The sequence below is a fragment of the Daucus carota genome, chromosome 4, assembly GCF_001625215.2.
Source record: "Daucus carota subsp. sativus chromosome 4, DH1 v3.0, whole genome shotgun sequence".
NCBI lineage: Eukaryota > Viridiplantae > Streptophyta > Magnoliopsida > Apiales > Apiaceae > Daucus > Daucus carota.
In genome coordinates, this window is record NC_030384.2 from 3,056,724 (window position 1) to 3,079,023 (window position 22,300).

General features: G+C 39.4%; 1 non-coding gene across 1 annotated transcript; it reads right to left on the reverse strand.

Annotated features, from left to right (window-relative positions):
• Positions 1-414: 414 nt before the first annotated feature.
• LOC135152484 (small nucleolar RNA R71) lies at positions 415-521 on the reverse strand. The gene has a single exon (XR_010291660.1). It is a non-coding gene; the product is annotated as a small nucleolar RNA R71 (small nucleolar RNA).
• Positions 522-22,300: the final 21,779 nt, after the last annotated feature.

The following is a 22,300-nucleotide window of genomic DNA, read 5'->3' on the forward strand; positions in this document are numbered from 1 at the left end:
TCTTCTGATTCTGAAACAATGACAGAACCTGAAGCACAACCAGACAGTAAGGCATTGAAGGATTTCTCTATGCCAAAGATCGATGATATCCAATCAAGCATTGTCAGGCCTGCAATCGCAGCCAAAGCCTTTGAAATCAAACCAGGAACTATTCAAATGGTCCAGAACTCGGTACAGTATGGGGGTTCTCCTACTGAAGACCCTAATATGCATATACGGAATTTTATAGAGATCTGTGACACTTTCAAATTTAATGACGTCTCTGATGAGGCTGTGAAGCTAAGACTTTTCCCATTTTCACTGAAGGATAAGGCCAAGGGATGGTTACATTCTTTACCATCTGGTTCGATTACTACATGGGAAGATCTAGCTCAGAAATTTCTCACTAAATTCTTCCCCATGGCAAAGACAGCTGCGCTACGAAATGCTCTATCTCAATTCTCTCAACAATCAGGAGAAACATTCTGTGAAGCCTGGGAGAGGTATAAAGAGATGCTAAGAAAGTGTCCCCACCATGGTATGCCGGATTGGATGCAAATAAACAGTTTCTACAATGGTCTTGGACCTCAATCCAGACCTATGCTTGATGCTGCTTCTGGAGGTGCGCTATGGGCTAAGAGTTATGAAGAAGCTTATGATCTTATTGAAATGATGGCGGCTAATGAATATCAGAACCCTACTCAAAGACTTACTCAAGGGAAAGTAGCCGGAATTCTTGATCTTGACACGTCTACAGCTATAGCAGCTCAACTTAAAGCTCTCACGATGAAAGTCGATTCTCTGGCTCACCAAGGAATTCAACAGCCAATCATTATTTGCGAATTATGTGCTGGTACTCATGCTACTGATCAGTGTGCCATTTCTAGTGAATCAGCACAATTTGTGAGCAACTTTCAAAGAGGTCAACAGCCTGCTCCAGCTACTTATCATCCTAACAACCGAAATCATCCTAATTTCAGCTGGAGTAATAACCTGGGGTATAACCAACCTCAACAAGGATTTCAACAGGGACCTAAACAGTACAGTCAGGCTGGGATTTCACAACAGTATGCACCTAAACAGCCATATCACCCGCCGGGATTTCAGAATCATGGGCAATCAGCTAACGAAAGGTCTGACATGGAAGAACTAAGGCTCATGTACAAGAGTCAGGCAGTAACTTTAAAAGCTTTGGAGACACAAGTCGGTCAGTTAGCTAATGCTTTACTGAACAGACCACAGGGGAATCTCCCTAGTGATACAGAGGTACCAGGTAAGAGGGACCCTAAAGAGCAAGTCCAATCCATTACGCTGAGATCTGGAAAAACTACAACAGGGCCTGCCTCAACATTAGTACAAGATCAGGGTGATGAACCGCAAGAAATTCCAGCAGAACTTCCTTCAAACACAATTGGAATCAACTCTACTGTTGAAAAAGCTAAGGCTATCCCTGCAGCTGCTCCGGTGTCAAACCCATTATACCCACCACCTCCATTTCCTAGGAGGTTAAAAAAACAGCAGCTGGATAAGCAATTTGGTAAATTCCTTGAAGTGTTCAAAAAGCTTCACATCAACATCCCGTTTGCTGAAGCACTCGAGCAAATGCCTAGCTATGCCAAGTTTATGAAGGGTATACTTTCAAAAAAGCTAAGGCTCGAGGAGTTAGAGACAGTGGCTTTAACGGAGGAATGTAGTGCTGTGCTTCAACAGAAATTACCACCTAAGCTTAAAGATCCGGGAAGTTTCACTATCCCTTGCACTATTGGGAAGTTCTCTTTTGATAAGTGTCTGTGCGACTTGGGAGCTAGCATCAATCTGATGCCCTTATCAATCTTCACACAACTTGGCCTACCAGAGCTCAAGCCGACAAACATGTCTTTACAGCTTGCTGATCGTTCGATCACATATCCGAGGGGTATAATTGAAGATGTGCTAGTCAAGGTTGATCAATTAATATTTCCAGCTGACTTCGTGATTCTTGACTTTGAAGAAGACAAAAGGATTCCTATCATCTTGGGTAGACCCTTCTTAGCCACCGGGCAAACATTGATCGATGTCCAAAAAGGGGAACTTACAATGAGAATACAAGATCAGACGGTCACGTTCAACGTATTCAATGCAATGAAATTACCAACCGATGAGGAATCTTGTTTCAGTATGGATGTACTTGATACTACGGCAGAAGCTAATAGCCAGAGGGTTTTACAGGATGATGTATTGGAAGCAATCCTTACCAATGATGAGAAATGGGACAGTGAAGAAGAATTGGAAGAAATCCATCATCTTAACTCATCACCTTGGAGAAGGAATTTTGAACCACCTGTCGAATCTCTTGGCTTAGAAGAATTAAAGGAAGATCACGAACCACTACAACCATCAGTGATCGAAGCACCTAAACTTGAACTTAAACCATTACCGGATCACTTGAGGTATGCTTTTCTTGGTGAACGTTCTACTCTTCCTGTTATTATTGCAGCTAACTTGTCAGGTGAGGAAGAGGAAAAACTTTTGAGGGTGCTAAGGGAATTCAAAACAGCAATTGGGTGGACTATAGCTGATATCAAGGGAATCAGTCCATCATTTTGTCAGCACAAAATTCTCATTGAAGAAGGAAGCAAACCTTCAGTGGAACAACAAAGAAGGTTAAATCCTATCATGAAGGAGGTTGTAAAGAAAGAGATTCTTAAATGGCTCGATGCAGGTATCATATATCCAATTTCTGACAGCTCATGGGTGAGCCCAGTACAATGCGTGCCTAAGAAAGGAGGAATGACAGTAGTAGCCAACGAAAAAGGGGAACTCATCTCAACTAGAACTGTCACGGGTTGGAGGATTTGCATGGACTACAGAAAGCTGAATAAAGCCACAAGAAAAGATCACTTCCCTCTACCTTTTATTGATCAGATGCTTGACAGGTTGGCTGGCCATGATTTCTATTGTCTGTTAGATGGGTATTCTGGCTATAATCAGATTGCTATTTCTCCGGAAGATCAAGAAAAGACAACCTTTACATGCCCTTATGGTACTTTCGCATTCCGAAGAGTACCTTTTGGTTTATGTGGTGCACCAGCCACTTTTCAAAGGTGCATGATGGCAATATTCTCAGAGATGATCGGCATCAATGTGGAGGTATTCATGGACGACTTTTCTGTATTTGGAACATCTTATGACGAATGCCTCACAAATCTTAGAATGGTTCTTAAGCGCTGTGTGGAAACTAATCTGATTCTCAATTGGGAAAAATGTCATTTCATGGTGCAAGAAGGAATCATATTGGGGCATAAGGTATCTGCCAAGGGACTAGAAGTCGATAAAGCGAAGGTGGAAACAATTAAAAATCTTCCCCCACCACTTTCAGTCAAAGGCATCCGAAGCTTCCTTGGTCATGCAGGTTTCTATCGGAGGTTCATCAAGGATTTCTCGAAAATTTCTAAACCTCTTTGCAATCTGTTAGAGAAAGACATTCCATTCAAATTTGATGAGGAGTGCTTGGAAGCATTTGAAATCTTGAAAAAGAAGTTGACATCAGCACCTATCATCACTGCACCTGATTGGAGTAAACCATTCGAATTAATGTGTGATGCCAGTGATTATGCTGTAGGAGCTGTACTGGGCCAGCGAACAAGCAATGTGTTTCATGTTATCTACTATGCCAGCAAAACATTAAATGATGCACAATTGAACTACACTACTACTGAAAAAAGAACTTCTAGCTATTGTCTTTAGCTTTGAGAAGTTCAGGTCTTACCTTCTTGGAACAAAGGTAGTGGTATATACTGATCATGCAGCCATTCGATATCTCATCTCAAAGAAGGATTCTAAACCAAGACTAATTCGCTGGGTTTTATTGCTCCAAGAATTTGATGTGGAAATTAAAGATCGAAAGGGCACAGAAAATCAGGTAGCGGATCATTTATCCAGACTAGAAGATCACAGCAAACAAACTACCGACAACACTCTAATCAATGAATTCTTCCCAGACGAACAGTTGTTTGGAGTTGAGGCAGAAGAGCCATGGTTTGCTGACATTGTAAATTATCTGGTGAGTAAGGTCATTCCTCCAGAATTCTCTTATGCTCAACGCAAGAAATTCCTTCACGATGTGAAATGGTATATTTGGGATGAACCCTTTCTGTTTAAACAAGGAGTCGATCAGATTCTCAGACGGTGTATTCCTAATAATGAAGTTGAGGGAGTTTTGCGCGAGTGCCATTCCACTGGTTATGGGGGCCATTATAGCGGAGAGAAGACAGCAAAGAGGGTACTTCAAGCAGGTTTTTACTGGCCAACTCTGTTTAAAGATGCTCATCAATTTGTGTTGGGTTGCGATCGATGTCAACGTACAGGTAATATTTCTAGGAGGAATGAAATGCCTCTTAAAATGCTTTTGGAAGTCGAAATATTTGATGTTTGGGGTATTGACTTTATGGGACCGTTCGTTTCGTCTTGCAACAACCAGTATATTCTATTAGCAGTTGATTACGTGTCTAAATGGGTGGAGGTGAAGGCCTTACCTACAAATGATGCTAAGGTGGTCTTGCAATTTCTACAAAAACAAATCTTTACCCGTTTCGGAGTCCCTAGAGTCATTATCAGTGATGAAGGCTCTCATTTCTGCAATCGGAAATTCACAACCTTGATGACGAGGTATAATATCAATCACCGGGTTGCTACTGCTTATCATCCTCAAACGAATGGTCAAGCTGAAGTGTCTAACAGAGAGATTAAACGCATATTAGAGAAGGTGGTTAACCCTTCAAGGAAAGACTGGTCCTTGCGATTAGACGAGGCTGCTTGGGCTTATCGAACAGCTTACAAAACACCATTGGGTACTTCTCCATTTCAGTTAGTGTTTGGGAAAGCTTGTCACTTACCAGTAGAATTGGAACATAAAGCTTATTGGGCACTAAAGAAGTTGAATTTCGACTTACAATTAGCTGGAGAGAAACGCATGATTCAACTCAATGAGTTGGAGGAATTCCGCCTCCGTGCTTATGAAAATAACAAACTCTACAAAGAAAAGGTGAAAAGATTGCATGATCAGCGGTTGATACAAAAATCTTTTGTAGTAGGTCAATTGGTTCTATTGTATAACTCTCGGTTGAAGCTGTTTCCAGGGAAACTCAAGTCACGCTGGTCAGGACCATTTACGGTCAAGACTGTATTTCCCCACGGTGCAGTAGAAATCTATGCCAAATCACCGGATGAATCATTTAAAGTTAATGGTCAACGGTTGAAACCTTACTTTGGCGGAAATGTGAATCGTGAGGTACAAACCACGATTCTTCAATCAGAATCGGATTAGTTCTGGACTTCACGTCGAGCTAACGACGTTAAAAAAGCGCTTCGTGGGAGGCAACCCACGCATTGGAACCACATTGTACCATTGTAAACCTAAAAAACACAAAAATCGAAAAATTCAGCCTTCGGGGTCAGACACTAGCGCGCCCGCGCTAGTGTCAGCGCGCCCGCGCTAAGTTTCACGGCGCGCCCGCGCTATACTTAGCGCGGCCGCGCTACTGACTGCCGAGTCAGCCGAATTTTCACCCAAAAAATTATTTTTTTTCGTTTTTAAAAGCCCACAATCCTAATTTTGCATGCCTAGCCCGAAATACATCCCCTAAAACCCTAACTCAACTCTCCAATCCTTATATAAACACAAAACCCATATCCAAATCCCATTATAATTCTCTAAACCCTAAATATATATACACATCCATACACACAACCTTCATCCAATCTTTCAAACCCATTACACATAAACCTCTTGCAACTCTAAATCCTTACCAATGGCACCCAAACGAGCCCGTAGATCACAAGGAACTAGCTCACAAGCCCCTACATCTAGCGATTCTTCTTCGATGGGTGAGGTTGAGTTCACCTCGGATGGTGCGCGAACCGAGTTTCAACGGCTTATGAATAAGTCGTTAGTTAAGGAGAGGGGATTCTTACCCACGGCGGAAGATGGTGAGCTTTTGAACATGGTTCAAGAGCGGGGTTGGGAGTCTTTTTGTGAGGCTCCGGAGGCGGTTCCCTTGGCTATTATTCGGGAGTTTTATGCTAATGCCAAGGAGAATCGAGATGGATTCACTGTGGTACGGGGAATCCGAGTTGATTATAGTGCGGAGGCGATCCGCCGAGTTATTGGGGGGCGTGCCAGGCGCCGTAATGAAGAAGATTGGGTGGTTGAGAGGATTGGGCGTGCCAAACGCCGGTTTGATGATGATCCGATTGATCTTGAGCGGTTGGTGTATGACATGTGTGTACCGGACACGCATTGGAAGATGACTGCACCTCCTCTGCCGGCACATGTATCTTTTCCTGCAGCCGCGTTGAACCGGTATGCGAAGGCATGGAATGCCTTCATCTGTGCTAATATCATGCCATCTTCTCATGGGCATGAGGTGACAGTGGATAGAGCGATTCTGCTCTTTGGGATTGTCTCGGGCAAGTACATTGATCTGGGACATGTTATTCATCAGGGGATGCTGAGGTTCTTGAAGGGAGGAACCACTGGTGCCATTCCATATGGCACAATTGTGACGAAGCTCTGTCGATCGAGCGGTGTTCGTTGGCCATCCAACGAGCAATTGCAGTTGCCAGGGACACCTATTGATCATTCGGCGATCAGTCGGATGACGGAGTGGGATGGAGGAGTTCCCCACCCTCGAGGCCTCGGATACATATATGATGAGGTGCCAGGGGGACGTCCAGCATTTGTGAGGAGGGAGCAGCCTAGAGCTTCTGGAGCTGGTACTTCACAGACGGAGAGGAGCTCCGAACCGATGGGAGATGCTCATTATCGCCGCCTAGCGAGACGGATGGACACCATGCACGACATCCACCAGAGGTTTGCTTATGACTTGACACAGGCTCTAGGTAGTGCTTTCCAGGCACAGGGGGTCACAGTTCAGTGGCCAGTATTCGGAGCAGGGATGCAGTATCCTCCGCCTGATTCACCTCCAGCAGAGGAGGGCGAGGACTCGGACTCCGAGTAGGTATGTGGGCGCTCTAGCCTTTTTATCACTTTCAATGGGGACATTGAAAATTTTAAGTTTGGGGGTGGTAATCTAAGGAAGAGCATATTATTAGATAGTTTTTTTTATTATTATTTGCATGTGTTAGTTAGTTCATGTAGTTCACGTTTTTTTTTTTTTTTTATTTATTTTGCTTTGATTATTTTCACGTTTTCTTTCTAAATTTCCCATATTTTCTTTATTTTACATGTTTAGTGGTAATTGTCGTAGTTAGTATCACGAGCATTTGCATGAATTATGAAGTTAAGCCAAGTTAATTGCCTATGATGAGTTATGTGCGTAGTTCTTGATTAGTAATTTCAATTGCAATGCTAGGTTAGTACTTGGAATTTGCTTGTGTTGGAAATTGTAATTCACATATGTTCTTGAGATAGGATTTAGACGAAATTCCATGAATTCTAGGATTGAATTGAACACCCTTCAGCTTAGGTCTGTAAATCTTAAGTTTGGGGGAACTGAAGAGTAGATATACCTTTCTAAAAAAAAAGAGAAAAAAAAAAAAAAAAAAAAGAGAAAAAAAAAAATAGTAGTAAATAAATTCACTAGAAAAATAAGTGGTAGAATTAACTAGGTTGAGCTCATTAGTACTCGAGTAATTAAGTCTGAGGGGACTTTGTGCCTAACAACCTAAAGCCCTTCGTGGTTTGGGATTGTTGACCCAACGCTCGCTACATGGGTACTAGTGCATAAATCTTTAGGGATCTCAACCATTGCACAGTTAAATAAACCACTAGAATAAAGTGAATAATTGGTGTGTGAAGTCTTGTGGTGTTCGTAACGCATTTACACTGCGAAGCGCTCCGACCTTAGACCGAGCAATTAATCACCAATAAAAATAGAAAAAAAAAATATATATATATAGTGAATAAAATAGAAGGGTGTGGACATTCTTTGGGACCTTGGCTTTTAGTTGGACTTGAGTGACGGGGTGTTAGTTTTAAACTTTTACGATTCTTGATTGGGATTCTGTGGGAGTAGTAGTTTTTGTCTTGTCTCAATAAAAGAGCATGCTTGCACACACTGGCACTCCACACTTGTAAATAGAAGAGTAATTGACTTGGTAGCGAGAGAAGTGAAACTCGAGAACATTAGCACAATCTGAGGTATTATAATTGGCAAGGCAATTACTTCATAGTTCACTCATTCATCACGTAGTTGCATTCATGCATTGCATTGTAGTATTGTTAGTGTCGTTGACGCTTGAGGACAAGCATCAGTTTAAGTTTGGGGGTGTGATAAGTGGTATTTATACACACTTATAGGCCTTCATTTCCACTTAAATTGGTTGGTTGTACTTAAGTGTTTAGTGTCTTTTAATGTGTTTTTAGTGTTTTTCTGTGCAGGTCACGAGTTGAGGTGATGAAGTGATTTTCTATCATTTTAGGTTGGTTTTGGTGCATTAATTGCAAGAATAGAGAATTGTGGATTCACCGCGACTTGGGATTTTGTGGGTATATCTTCTACAAACCCTCACGAGAGCACACTCGTCCACTAGAGCTATCTAGGGGTTTAAAGGGCTTGTTGCATATGCTAAATGCAACCGTGATCACCTACGGAAGTGGTATTAGAAGCGAGGAAGGACATGCACGCGAGAACGAGCGAGAAACGAAGAAACGGGAGTGCCATCACAGACACTAGCGCGCCCGCGCTAACCTGTAGCGCGCCCGCGCTACAGTCTGCTACATCTAGCGCGCCCGCGCTAGAGTAGCGCGGTGGCGCCCCACAGAAACTTCCCGGGCCGATTTTTACAGCTTTTCTGATGGATTTTCGCAGCGGCCGAGGCCCGGTTGACTTAGTCAATGCATTTTATTTCTCGTGTGTAAAAACCCTAGCCATATAGTAGTTAGAATATCGGAACAATTTCATAGTTTTAGTTTTCTCTTGTAATCAAACACATTATCAGTTTGTATTAGATCGTTCTTTGCGAGGAAGTGACAGTTTCGAGCAAGATCGTGAACATCAATCTGTAACGTGTGATCCTTATTATATTCAATTCAAGCATTTTTATTCCATTTAATTCTTGTCTTATTCTATCATGTTTTCATTAGAACCCATGATGTCGATTAGTTCGATTATGAACTAACCGCCTTCATGGGATTCTAATGGATTTATCGATGTAGTCTAGTAACGAATATTAATTACTTGATCTTGCGACGTACGTTGATTTCTTTGCATGAGCCGTGCTTATTCTTCTTAGAAGCGTAGCTAACTTCTAAGTTGTTTGTTAATTCTTTCTGAAGCGAGAGTGGATGATTGAATTTAGAACCATGCCATGTAAACATAGGATTATGTGAATGAAACATAATTTGTGGTAGACTTGAACTATTTTTATCACCCTGTGTAATCACGATAGACGACTTGTTATTAAACCTCTCTGCTTACACTACCGCTATAGAGATATAGGGTCTGAGCTTTGTTGGTGTCCATGAGATTTCTATCTTAATTGTGGATTTTGATTGGTATGATATGTGTGCAACGAGAGTTGGCATGTATTACTTTCGTGTTGTCTGATTAGGATCAACAGTCGCATGATAATCAGTAATTTCAATTCTAGATGAATTCGATAATGAAGTTAGAATCCCATGTGTTTTCCTATTCTGAATTTGATTAGTAATTTTAGTATTAGTATAAAAGAAACAAATCCTTGTTAATTGTCTTAGCAGTGATAATTGATCATACATTGTGGCATAGGTGCGTATTCTTAATTCACCAGTCTCTGTGGGAACGAACAAATATATTACTTATGATCACGTGCGCTTGCGTGTAGATTTCACCGAACACATACCATCTTTGGAGAGAAAGGAATGCTCGAAGACATGGAAAGGGTGTATTTGGCCCTCGGCTATTGCTTCGTGGAATCATCACGGATCTGCGCGCTAGAGTGGCCCAGGAGCCATGGTTCACTGCTGCTCTTATTAGTAGCCCTGACTTGAAGACTTGTATCTCTTATTTTGACTAGACTTTTTTGGGTTGATTTGGGTTGTTCTGCCCTTTTAGCTTTGTCTGCTCTCTAATTCGAATCTAGGCTGTTAGATTTGTTTTAGAGAGCCTAGTAGTCAGGATATCTTGTAAATTCTTTTCTCTTTCTAATACATATCTATTTAGTAAAAAAAGAAAGAGCATATGAGTTATAATTAATTGCAAAAAGTGATTAAACTCACCATCAACAAATAAATGCAACCGGTTGTTGACTGTCCTTTTTGAAATTTCTTGATACCCTCAATGAGATGGTCAAGAACATATTTGGCCCAATTGTATTGTGTAGCATCAGATACAATTGTAAAGGCCTTGTAAAGCTCTTGAGAGGGCTGATTCTTCACAATCGGACACAAAAAGTGACCCAAAATATACAGCAAAAACGCCTCCTTAAATGTCTTATCAATTCGCTCCATATTTTTTATGTCATCTCCCAACTGTGTGAGTGTTTTGTTCTTATATTTCGCCCCCAGTTCATTACTTTTAGTGATGGAGATAGATTGAGGAATTGCTTTTCCCTTCGATGGGATTCCCAACAGCTTTCCAACAACTTCAACACTGACTTCTACCCCGAAAAGAGAGCACGAGGTAGTATCAAACTTATGCAAAAGTTTCTCTATAAGTTTATGAGCCAACTTCATATTTGGAATATTTTTAAGGGCTCCAAACCCCATTTCTTCAACTGCCCTCTTCTTTTCTCCATTATCTTTTATAGCTTCCATTATTTCCCAAATTTTCATTGGGTTGCATCTTTGTTAAGAATCAATAATTTTTGATGATAACATAAACATTTTGTAACATATCTTATTTAGAATCTTTATCAAATTTCAGTTGTAATTGTTATTTTTCTTATTCTTGGGAATTATCAACGGATGGGTAGAATAGGATGGCTAATTGTAAATATCCAATGCCATGTAATTTTATCTAAGTGAAGGATATTCAACTGATAAGATGTAACTGTTCAACTGATGAAGACTGGATCATGTTTCAACTGATGAAGACCAAGCTTTCAACTGAAGACAAAGTGTTCAACTGATGATGCTAAGGAATTCAACTGATGAGACTGGAACAGCATTCAACTGATAAAGTTTGTAATTCGATCAACTGATGACCCTAGCACAACATTCAACTGATAAAGTCAAGAGCAGTTGAAAGCAACCTGAACCTTCAACTGATGGAGCAAAAGAGCAGTTGAAAGCGACTAGAGCTTAAGCCTGACAAATCACATGGATCGAATTACACTAAAATAAACATGGAAGCCTGATTAGGAAAATAAAGAAGAAGCAGAAACATACTTATCTTATGCAATGCAATCTGGATCAAATCAAGATGATGGTCAAAGATGAAGACATCTCAGAAAACATACATAAGACAAAGTGAAAGGCATATGTTCAGCCTATTTGTATTTAAAGAGGTACAACTCAACTCAGATCAGAAAGCTCAGTAAATAGAAAGTCATCGGAATCAGTACGAAGAACGTCAAATGATTCATGGAAATCATATGTCAGATAAGTTCCAGGATGCTGCTGCACGCCACTGAAAGAAGTTCATTAATATGTTCAAGCCTCAGTGCACAAATAATCTTTTGTGGCACGTCCAGGAGTTAAGAAGACATAAAGTTTCTATACTTTATTTCATGAGAAGATTCCATTTAATGAAGATGTACGTACAAGACGAAGACTCGACGAACTAACCAAATTCTTATTGTTTATATGACGAAGAATATTTGATTTAACTAGATACAGATGAACCAGACAGTACATCTGTGTATCAGTTATTCAAATTAAATATTTGAAGTTAAGCAGAAGTGGTAGTTCGTTCGTTCGACAAATCAAGAAGAAGTTATTAAAGTTTAAAGAAGACAGGAAGCAGTTCTATTGAAGATTGGGTGATTAAATATTTAATAGACTATTATTTCACTTCTCAAATAGTTATATTAATTATGTAATTTATTTATTAAATTAATTCACTCTCGAATTAATTTAATTTATGAATTTATATGATTAACTTAATTAAGTGAATAATTTTCTATTTTATATTTATCACATTATTACTTCTTTTTATCACCAAAACCACCCAGCAAGACAATCTGTGATTGTCTTGCCGACCTGCCCACTTGGAATGAAATCAGTGTGCAAGACAATCCAGTTGTCTTGTCTTGCCGAGTGTTTCAATGGTGTGCAAGACAATTCAACTGAATTGTCTTGCCGAAGGACTTGTGTGGCAGCAAGACAATCCTTTTGTCTTGTCTTGCCGAGAGTCACACATCCTGCAAGACAATCCTGTTGTCTTGTCTTGCCGAATGCTTGAAGGTGTGCAAGACAATCTTCAATTGTCTTGCCGTTTGTAGTGTTTGTCTTTCTGTCAAAAAGATTGTCATACCTTCCCTTCTAATTGTCTTTCTGACTTGATTAAAGCTTGGTAGACAATCTGTGATTGTCTTTCCTTGCCTTGATTTGTCTTGCCCAAGCCTAGATTGTCATACCCTCTTAGCATTTGTCTTGTCTTGTGTTTGTCTTGCATGTACATTGCTTTGCCTATAAATATGGCATTCATTCTTCATTTCTAAGTGTTCATCACTTTGTAAATCAAAGCATTTGTAAAGCTTTCAAGTTGTTCGTAACTTGCTTGATCGTTATATCCACAGTTTTCTGTGCTTTGATAACCCGGTTGTTTTAATCACTAAATCTAGAATATACCCTGTCGAATTTATTCTACGAACTTTAGTGGACATTAAAACTAAACCATTTTTAATTATATAACGACTTCAAACATTGTTATATTAATTAATCCTAAATCTGATTAGCAAGTTATATTCAATCAGATTCACTTCCGCGATTATTTTGTAACGATTGTATTCAACCCCCCCTTCTACAATCGTATCTGGACCTAACAATTGGCATCAGAGCGGTTGATACCATTTTACCGTATCAGATCATATACAAACTCTGTAACGTCCAAATATTTTTTATTCGAATTAATTTTATTCCAAAAATTAATTTTGATTAAAAATATTTTTCTTTCCAAAATCCAAATCTCTCCAAACACTATTCACTTTAAATTCTTAAAAAAATGAGTACGCAAAAGATCAGTAGCATTAAAATCCCACCATTCAGCCAGGAACACTTTGGCCTATGGAAAAGGCACATGTTCCTATTCCTCTGAACAGCGAACAAAAAATACATCGGGATTTTGGACAAAGGTGTTACTACTCCGATGAATGTCATATTAGCACACGAAGAGGATGGTGTGTTAATACCTCATCAGGTCATTCCGAAAGAACTTTCTGAGTACACAGATGAAGAGAGTGAACAGATGAACTTAGATGACGCTCTTCAACTAATCTTGGTTGAATCTCTAAATCCAGTGATGTACAATGCTGTTGTAAATTGTACGAACGCCAAGCAAATCTGGGATACATTAGAGATTATCAATGAAGGCTCAGAGGAAGTTAGGGAAAACAAGAAAGAGATATTGATGGCTCAGTATGAACAGTTTGGTTCCAATCCCGGAGAAGGGATTTCAGAAGTGTTTATCAGACTTAATAATTTGATAAATAATTTAAATCTGAATGGGAAATTCTATGACAAGAAAGAGGTCAACATGAAGTTTCTCTTAACACTTCCTGAACATCTGGAACACAGAATCACTGCCATCAGGGAAAGCAGAGATCTGAATGAGATTTCTCTGGAAAGACTCTACGGAGTTTTGAAAACTTATGAACTGGAGCAAGTTCAGAGTAAACAGAGATATGGCTGGGGTAAAACACAGAACCATTCAAGAGCTCTAGTTGTTGAGTCACCTGCACCGGAAGAAAAGAAGGATGTTGTTGTTCCTTCTAAGACTACTCAGGAATTTGTTGTACCTGAGATGGGTCAGACTACTTCTTCTAGTGGTGACGAAGAGTTCTATACAATGGAAGAGCTTAAAAATTAGAAGATCAATCTCTATCACTGTTTGCCAAGAAGTTTGGAAACATGAGATTCCGGAAGAACCCTTCCTATAAATACAAACCTACTGTTAGTAAGTTTCAGAAGGGAGGCTATTCATCTTCAACAAGCAAAGGAGGATACAAGACTGGGATGGTGGACAGAAGTAAATTTAAATGTTTCAACTGTGGTGAACCTGGACACTTTGCAACTGAGTGCAAGCATCCCAAGGTTCAAGGAAAGAAAAAGGATTCGTATGATGAGCTGAAGCAGAAGTATGATGCCTTAGTAAGAAAGCATCATGGTACTTCTGGAAGTCAAAACTTCAAGAGCAAGTCTTATCTGGCAGAAGGCAAAAGCTGGGATGATACAGATAGTGATGAAGAGTAGCAGCTAGGGAATGTTGCTTTCATGTCTAATACTGGATCATCTTCACCTCCTCCTGCTGGAAGCTTTCAGGTAGATCCTACATGCCCTAAACTGTTTATGCAATTAGGACTTGAAAGAGATGATGCTATTAAAAAGATGAAAGCTGCTAATCTTAAAATTGATACTTTAGTCTTAGAAATTCATGCTTATAAGATGAATGAGATGAAAGTATTAAAACCTAAAATAGAACAATTGACTATGGATTTAGGATTACAATGTGCTAAAGTCAAAGTTCTAGAGAAAGGTGAGATTGCTTTAAGACTTCAGCTAGACGAAGAGAAAGTGAAATGTAGAGCCTTTAAGGATGCCTCCATGATAGTCAAAGAACTAAATGATAAACAAGAGATCAAGAGAACGGTTGGAATAGGTTTTGACTATAACAAATCTGTAGGTAAGGCTAGTAACATTACTCCTTTTAAGAAAAGTGCTGAGGAGAGAGGGATTCCTTTTGTTTTGAAAGATTCCCTTAAACCTTTGTTTAAAACCTCAGAAGCTGAACCTATTTTAGAAACTCCTGTTGTCATTAGATATGAACTCAAACAGGAAGACCTTAAATTGAAAGAGAGTAATGAGAAGAGAGATGAGATCTTGACTTCACTAAAACCAATCAAAGTGAAAGGCAATGTTAGGTTGCCTAAAGCTGGTTTAGGTGTCAACTCTGAGAGAACTAAATTCAACAAGCCCAATAATTTTGTGAATAGTAAGAACAAGAACAATAGATGTCATTCTACTGAGAACTTTAAATCTGATAACAAGGTTAGAGTAGAATCTATTGATGTTCCTACTACTATGACTGATACTTCTGTTGTTCCTGCTTTTGATGCATGTCATAAATCTTGTAGTGTTGATAATTGTATGACTTGTGCTTTCAATTTGATGTCTGCTTATTTTAAAAATTTGCATGCTAAAAATGAAAACACATCACCTAGACAACACACAAACAACAAGCATGCTAGATCAAAGACTGCTAGTCCTACTCGTGTTAGGAAGGAGACTTTTGTTCCAAAGCCTAAAACTAAGGTTTATAAGGCTGTTGTTAAGGAAGTAAGTTCAGTCAAGTCTGAACCAAGTATCAGTCCAAGAGGCTCTGTTGTTACACCTGATAGAAATCAGTTCTTTAAGTTTGCTGGACCCAATCAAGTGTGGGTCCTAAAGAATGTTTAATCAAGTTGTCTTTTGCAGGGTGCCAGTGGAATTGTTCGTGTTACCTGGGTGCTTGACAGTGGAGCGTCAATGCACATGACTGGCAATAGATCCCTGCTGGAAGACATAAGAGAAGGAGCTGGCCCAACAGTGAGCTTTGCTGATAATAGCAAAGGTCGTACTGTGGGATATGGCAAGTACAAAATTGGAAAGATCATCATAGAAGAAATTGCTATAGTGGAAGGACTTCAACATAATCTCCTAAGTGTTAGTCAGTTTTGTGACAAGGGATATTATGTTCATTTTGAAAAGGAGATATGTATCATTAAACATATCAAGGATAAACGTCCTTCACTATGTGGCATAAGGAAAGGCAATATATTCGTAGCTGATTTGTCTTCAGGACCTGGAAACGAAGTTCACTGTTTCTACGCCAAAGCGTCTGCTGAAGATAGTTGGTTATGGCATAAGAAACTCTCACACCTCAACTTCAAAACAATGAACTCTCTAGTCAAGAGAGATCTAGTGAGAGGTTTGCCTTCCCTGGAATTATCATCTGATGATCTTTGTGAAGCTTGTCAGAAAGGAAAAGCGAAGAGAGCATCTCACAAAGGCAAGACCATCAATACCATTACAAATCCACTTCACTTACTGCATATGGATTTGTTTGGTCCTGTGAATGTTGCATCAATTGATGGAGGAAGATATGCCTTAGTCATTGTGGATGACTTCTCGAAATTTACCTGGGTTTACTTCCTAGCTTCTAAGGATGAAACCCCGATGACAGTGATTGATCATATAAAGTCAGTTGAATTAGAAAAGGGTGTGCCAGTGAAAGCTGTAAGGTCAGATAATGGCACGGAATTCAAGAATCAAACTCTAATCAACTTTTACTCTGAAAAGGGAATTAGAAGGCAGTATTCAGCACCAAGGACTCCTCAGCAGAATGGAGTCGTCGAAAGAAAGAATCGTACACTGATCGAAGCTGCAAGGACTATGATTGCTGAAGCAAAGCTTCCTCTGTACTTTTGGGCTGAAGCTGTGTCTACTGCCTGTTATACCCAGAATAGAACTTTGATCAACAAGGATCATATGAAAACTCCATTTCATTTGTATAAAGACAAGAAACCATATGTCAAACATCTTCATGTTTTTGGAGCCAAGTGTTTTGTTCTCAAGGATGGTGAAGAGAACCTGAACAAGTTTGAGCCAAAGGCATCTGAAGCAATTTTTGTTGGTTATACAATAAATGCTTATAGAGTTTTTGTAATTGATACTCTGTCAATGAAAGTTAGTGTCAATGTTACATTTGATGACACTAAACTCCCAAGTTTACAATCTGCTGATCCATCTGAATCTCTGAAGTTTGACAACTATCCAGATTCTGATTCAGATGATGATATACCACCTGAGGTTGCAACAGGAGATGACAGCAATGATGGTAATGATCCAGGCAATGGTGGAGGAAATGGTGGAAACACTGGAGATTCCACTAGTGCCAGTGGTGGATCATCAAGTCAACCTGGCAACAACTCAGGGGGAGCAGATGGATCAACTAGTCACACATTTCAGCTCAATGATAATACTGCTGAATCATCAAGGACACATCTTCCAAGGGAAAGGATTTGGAGCAGAGATCATCCCTTTGATTTAATTATTGGTGATCCTGATGTTGGTGTAAGGACTAGAAGTGCTACGACAAATGAATGTCTATTCTCTGGTTTTCTATCACAATTAGAACCAAAGAAAATAGATGAAGCACTTGCTGATCCTGATTGGGTTCTTGACATGCAAGAAGAACTCAATCAATTTGAGAGACAAGAAGTCTGGGCCCTGGTTCCAAGACCAAAAGGAAAATCTACCATTGGAGCTAGATGGGTCTTCCGTAACAAGTTAGATGGTGATGGCATTGTTGTGAGAAACAAAGCCAGACTGGTTGCAAAAGGTTATTCACAAGAAGAAGGAATTGATTATGATGAAACCTATGCTCCAGTTGCTCGTCTTGAAGCCATCAGAATATTTCTTGCATTTGCTGCACACTCCAACTTCAAGGTTTATCAAATGGATGTGAAAAGTGCATTTCTGAATGGAAAGCTAGAAGAAGAAGTATATCTGGAACAACCCCCTGGCTTTGAAAATCCAGAGTTTGCTGATTTTTTATACTTCCTATTCAAAGCTGTCTACGGACTCAAGTAGTCACCAAGGACATGGTATGACACTCTCTCTGAGTTTTTAATTGAAAACAATTTTACTAGAGGTGTCATAGATAAAACTCTCTTTTACAAATTGCATGATAAGGATATGATATTTGTACAAATATATGTTGATGATATTATATTTGGTTCTACTAACGATAACTTGTGCAAGAGATTTGCTAAGTTGATGCAGAGTAACTATGAGATGAGTATGATGGGTGAGCTGTCCTACTTCCTTGGTCTTCAAGTAAGCCAAAAGGAAGATGGAATATTCATTTGCCAATCCAAGTATGTCAGAGATCTTCTTCGAAAGTTCAATCTAGAAGACTCTTCACCGGCAAAGACACCCATGGCCACTGCCACAAAGCTTGACCAGGATAAATCTGGTAAGAAAGTTGATGTCACAAGCTATCAAGGTATGATTGGCTCTTTACTTTATCTTACTGCAAGTAGACCAGATATCATGTTTGCAACAAGTTTGTGTGCTAGGTTCCAAGCTGATCCTAAAGAATCACATCTTATAGCCGTCAAAAGAATCTTTAGATATCTTAAGGGTACACCTGGTTTAGGTATTTGGTACCCTAAGAATACTGGTTTTGACTTAACCGGCTATACAGATTCTGATTATGCAGGATGCAGGATTGATAGGAAGAGTACGTCTGGAAGCTGTCAATTTCTAGGACGTCGGTTGGTTTCCTGGTATAGCAAGAAGCAGCACTCCGTGTCTACTTCTACTGCTGAAGCTGAGTATATAGCTGCTGGAAGCTGCTGTGCTCAGATCTTGTGGATCAAGAATCAACTGAATGATTATGGTGTTGTAGTAAACAAAATTCCTATATTTTGTGATAATACAAGTGCCATAGCCATTTCCAACAATCCGGTTCAACATTCAAGAACCAAGCACATTGATATCAGGTATCATTTCATACGAGAACATGTCATGAATGGTACAGTGGTGTTACATTTTGTACCCACGACTGAGCAAATTGCTGACATCTTTACGAAACCACTGGATGAATTCACTTTCTCTAAGCTGGTTTGTGAGTTAGGGATGTTAAATATGACATAGTTCTCTTGTATATATTCTTCATATGTATTATATGTGTTTGTATATATTTTTGTGAGTTTTCTGTGTAATTATTTCTATATTATTAGATTTGGTATGATATTCTGTATATTATCTGATAATATTCTGAGTAATTATGCATGCTTGTATATTAGTCAGTAATTTTCTAAGTGCTCATACACTCCCCTGTAATCTTCTCTAAGCATTTAGATAATTATTTGTAATTATTTTGTATTTTTCAAAATTAATTAAGCATAAATATTTGATTTTAAGTTAATTCATCTTTTTGAATTAAAGTTAAAGTCATAAGTATTAATATTTAATTAAAGTTGGAATTTACAAAATATTCGTGTAATATATAGTATTGTTTTATTATAGGTTTTTGATTTTAATTGCAAAATGTTTTATCTTTTAAAATAATCAAAAATCATATTATTATTAGTTGTTTTTCTGCAAGACAATGTAATTGTCTACAGTTTGGCTCGGCAAGACAATTAAATTGTCTTGCTGAACCGGTTTTTCGCCGTTTTTCAAACAACTCGGCAAGACAATCTCATTGTCTTACCGAGTCTGCCAAGAGTCATGTTATGTATCAGTAAGACAATTCAATTGTCTTACTGACACAGCCGTTTGTCTGCAATACTCGGTCTCGGCAAGACAATTTTGAATTGTCTTACCGAGACTACTCCCCTCCTTGTCTTACTGTATGCATATATAACCCCTCAAGACAATCGAGCAAGACAATCTCATTGTCTTGCCCACTGTCTCATCTCCTTCGATACACACACACACGCTGCTATACACACACACACGATCGACTGTGTTTTTCAAGTTTTTCATCAAAAACTTGCTGGTGTTCGATTACTCAAGCTTTTGTGCTTGCTGGTTACGCATTATTTCGTGGTGTTGGTGACGAACTGCTGCCCAAAAATCGAATTTTCTCCTCGACGATTCTGCTTATTTTGAACCAATTTCGTGTGTACTGAAGCCTGAGCTTGTGTTGTGAATTGATCTGAGGTCGTTTGTGAGTTAGGGTTTGTGGTGATTTTGGGGGTTTTTGATTTTAAGGGCGTGTTTGGTTTCGAGATTAATTGGACTTTTACCTAAGGACACGTTTGGCTTGTGACAATTAGAGTTTGGAGTTGTTTGATTTGGAAGTACCATTTTAATTAATTAACTTTTAATTCGATATTATTTTAATATTTCGAATTATTAATTAATTAATCAATTTTAATTAATAATTGAACTTTGCGAGATAATTGAGAATTAATATTTTATTTGAAAATTTCTCGCTTAATTCAATTTTTAATTACTAAAAAATGGCCGGAGAATTTGAGATTGCTGAGACCAACTATTGTGTTAACCTGAACTTCGAGGATTGTTCTGATAGATTCAAGAAGTGGATCCGTTTCCTGACTCAACAAAGCCTCGTCAGTACTGCACTAACTGCTGATATTCCCATACAAGTGCAACCACTCTTCGACTTCTACTCCAATGCCGTCAACTCTACAACTCTCGAGAATTATAAGTAAATTGGTGATCTGCCAAATGGACGAAGAATTGTTATAACTGTCGATGATGTGAACCGGATTCTAGGGTTTCCAAGGAACAACTTTCAAGTGGAACCAACCAGTGCTGAAATTACTCAATTCTTCCAAGACATCCACTACCAGGGACAGATTTTTCTTCCTAGAATGTCTAAAAGCATTCTAGAATGTCTAAAAGCAAATTGAAGACTGAATGGGATGTCTTCTTCGATACCTTGGCAAAGGTATTTGCTCCAACTACAAGGCAAAATTTTCACAACATATCTTCTATGCTTCAAATCTTTGGATTCTCTGTGGCTTATAATCGTCGAATTAACTTCGGGAAGATATTACTAAAGGAGATTATCAGAAAAATGGGTTCTGTCTCTCAGAGATCCATTCATGACAATGACAAGGTTGAGTGTCACTTTCCAAGATTCTTAATGCTATTCTTAAGTGACAAGATGAATGATGCAGATAGAGCCATGTACGTTGATTCTGCAGTGGTGCCCATTCTAAGAACTTGCACCAAGATTCAATCAAGACTTGCTAATCAAAAGAAGCATGAGAATGTGCCTCTTGTTGTGACTCCTTACATGTTGGAACAGTTTAATGTTCCCTTTCAACCTGTCCAAGTTCCTCAGCCTCTACAACAACAACAATATCAACCTGATCAACAACAACCAGCTCAACCTGAACTTCAAGAAGAACAACATCAAGAACAATCCCCTCCTCAAAACTTCCAACCACTTCAACTCCTTCAAGACTATCAATCATCCAGCCAATCCTCACAATACTCTCCATACAACCCTCCTTACAACTCACCACAACAATCACCTCACCAATCATCATACAACTCTCCTCAACTATCTCCAAACCAATCCACTCCTCATTACAACTTCTTCCCAGACCAACAAGCCTCCATCATTCCTTCTCACTCTGAACCAACACCTTCACCTACACATCTACATACCATTCCTCCACCACAATCCACCTCTCAGCCTCTGCCTGCTGATTCTGCTATCAATCCAGAGCTACAGGACTTCAGGACAGATTTACAGGTAGCTCAGGTACTTTCTAATCTCACTGATACCTTTAATATTGATATTGCAGATTTTGATTGTGATATTGGATTTGATTTCCAGACTCCCAGCATTGAACCTGTAAACACCCAGGTTCATAACCCAGCTGACGTTTTCGTTTCAACAACTGATTCTTCGTCAAACACATCAACCGACACTACTCATACACCAGTTGTTCGAAAGGTAGCCCGGAAACGGAGTGGGAGTGCAATTCTGAGAGAACCCGCAGCTCTGTCTTATAAGAAGCAAAGGGTGGCAGAACCGGAGACAACTGCAGCCGCATCCATTTCCTCCCAAAAGGATTTGGACACTGACATGGTAAATATACAGTCTCTAGATTCATTCTTTCTACAGAATGCATTTATTGAAATTGGTCGTCCGACCGCGGTATCCTGTAAAGAGTCAAGCACACAACTAGCACTCACGCTAGTAGAACCTTTGTCTTTTAATTCTTCCCTTAGAGAGAGCACAGATATTCAAAAATTGTCATATGAAAAACTTTCTGATCACTCTTTCTTTTTGGATCAGGCTATACTTGGCAACCTGCAAGTACATCAGCCTTCACAGGCATCTGAAGGACAATTTGTTCCTTCACAACCTACAGTTCCATCTCAGGGAACTATGGTTGTATATACAGGTACTGGTGACGGTGTGACAAACACGAGTGAAATCAGGCAAACACCGAGCGAAACACATGCACGAGAGGATAGTGATAAATCTTTGAGTGTTCGTGAGGTGAGTGCACACACCAACACTGATCTGTTACAGGAACAATTGGCTGCTCTAAAAGCTGAGATTTTAAGGTTGAATGCTGAGAATGCCAGATTCAGAAGTGGAGAGTTGGTGACTCTACAGGAAAAGGTTGTTGATCCTTCATTTTCGTCTCTCAAACAGGAATTAGATGCTCATGTCAAGGGTATTCACTCTAGGATGGACAA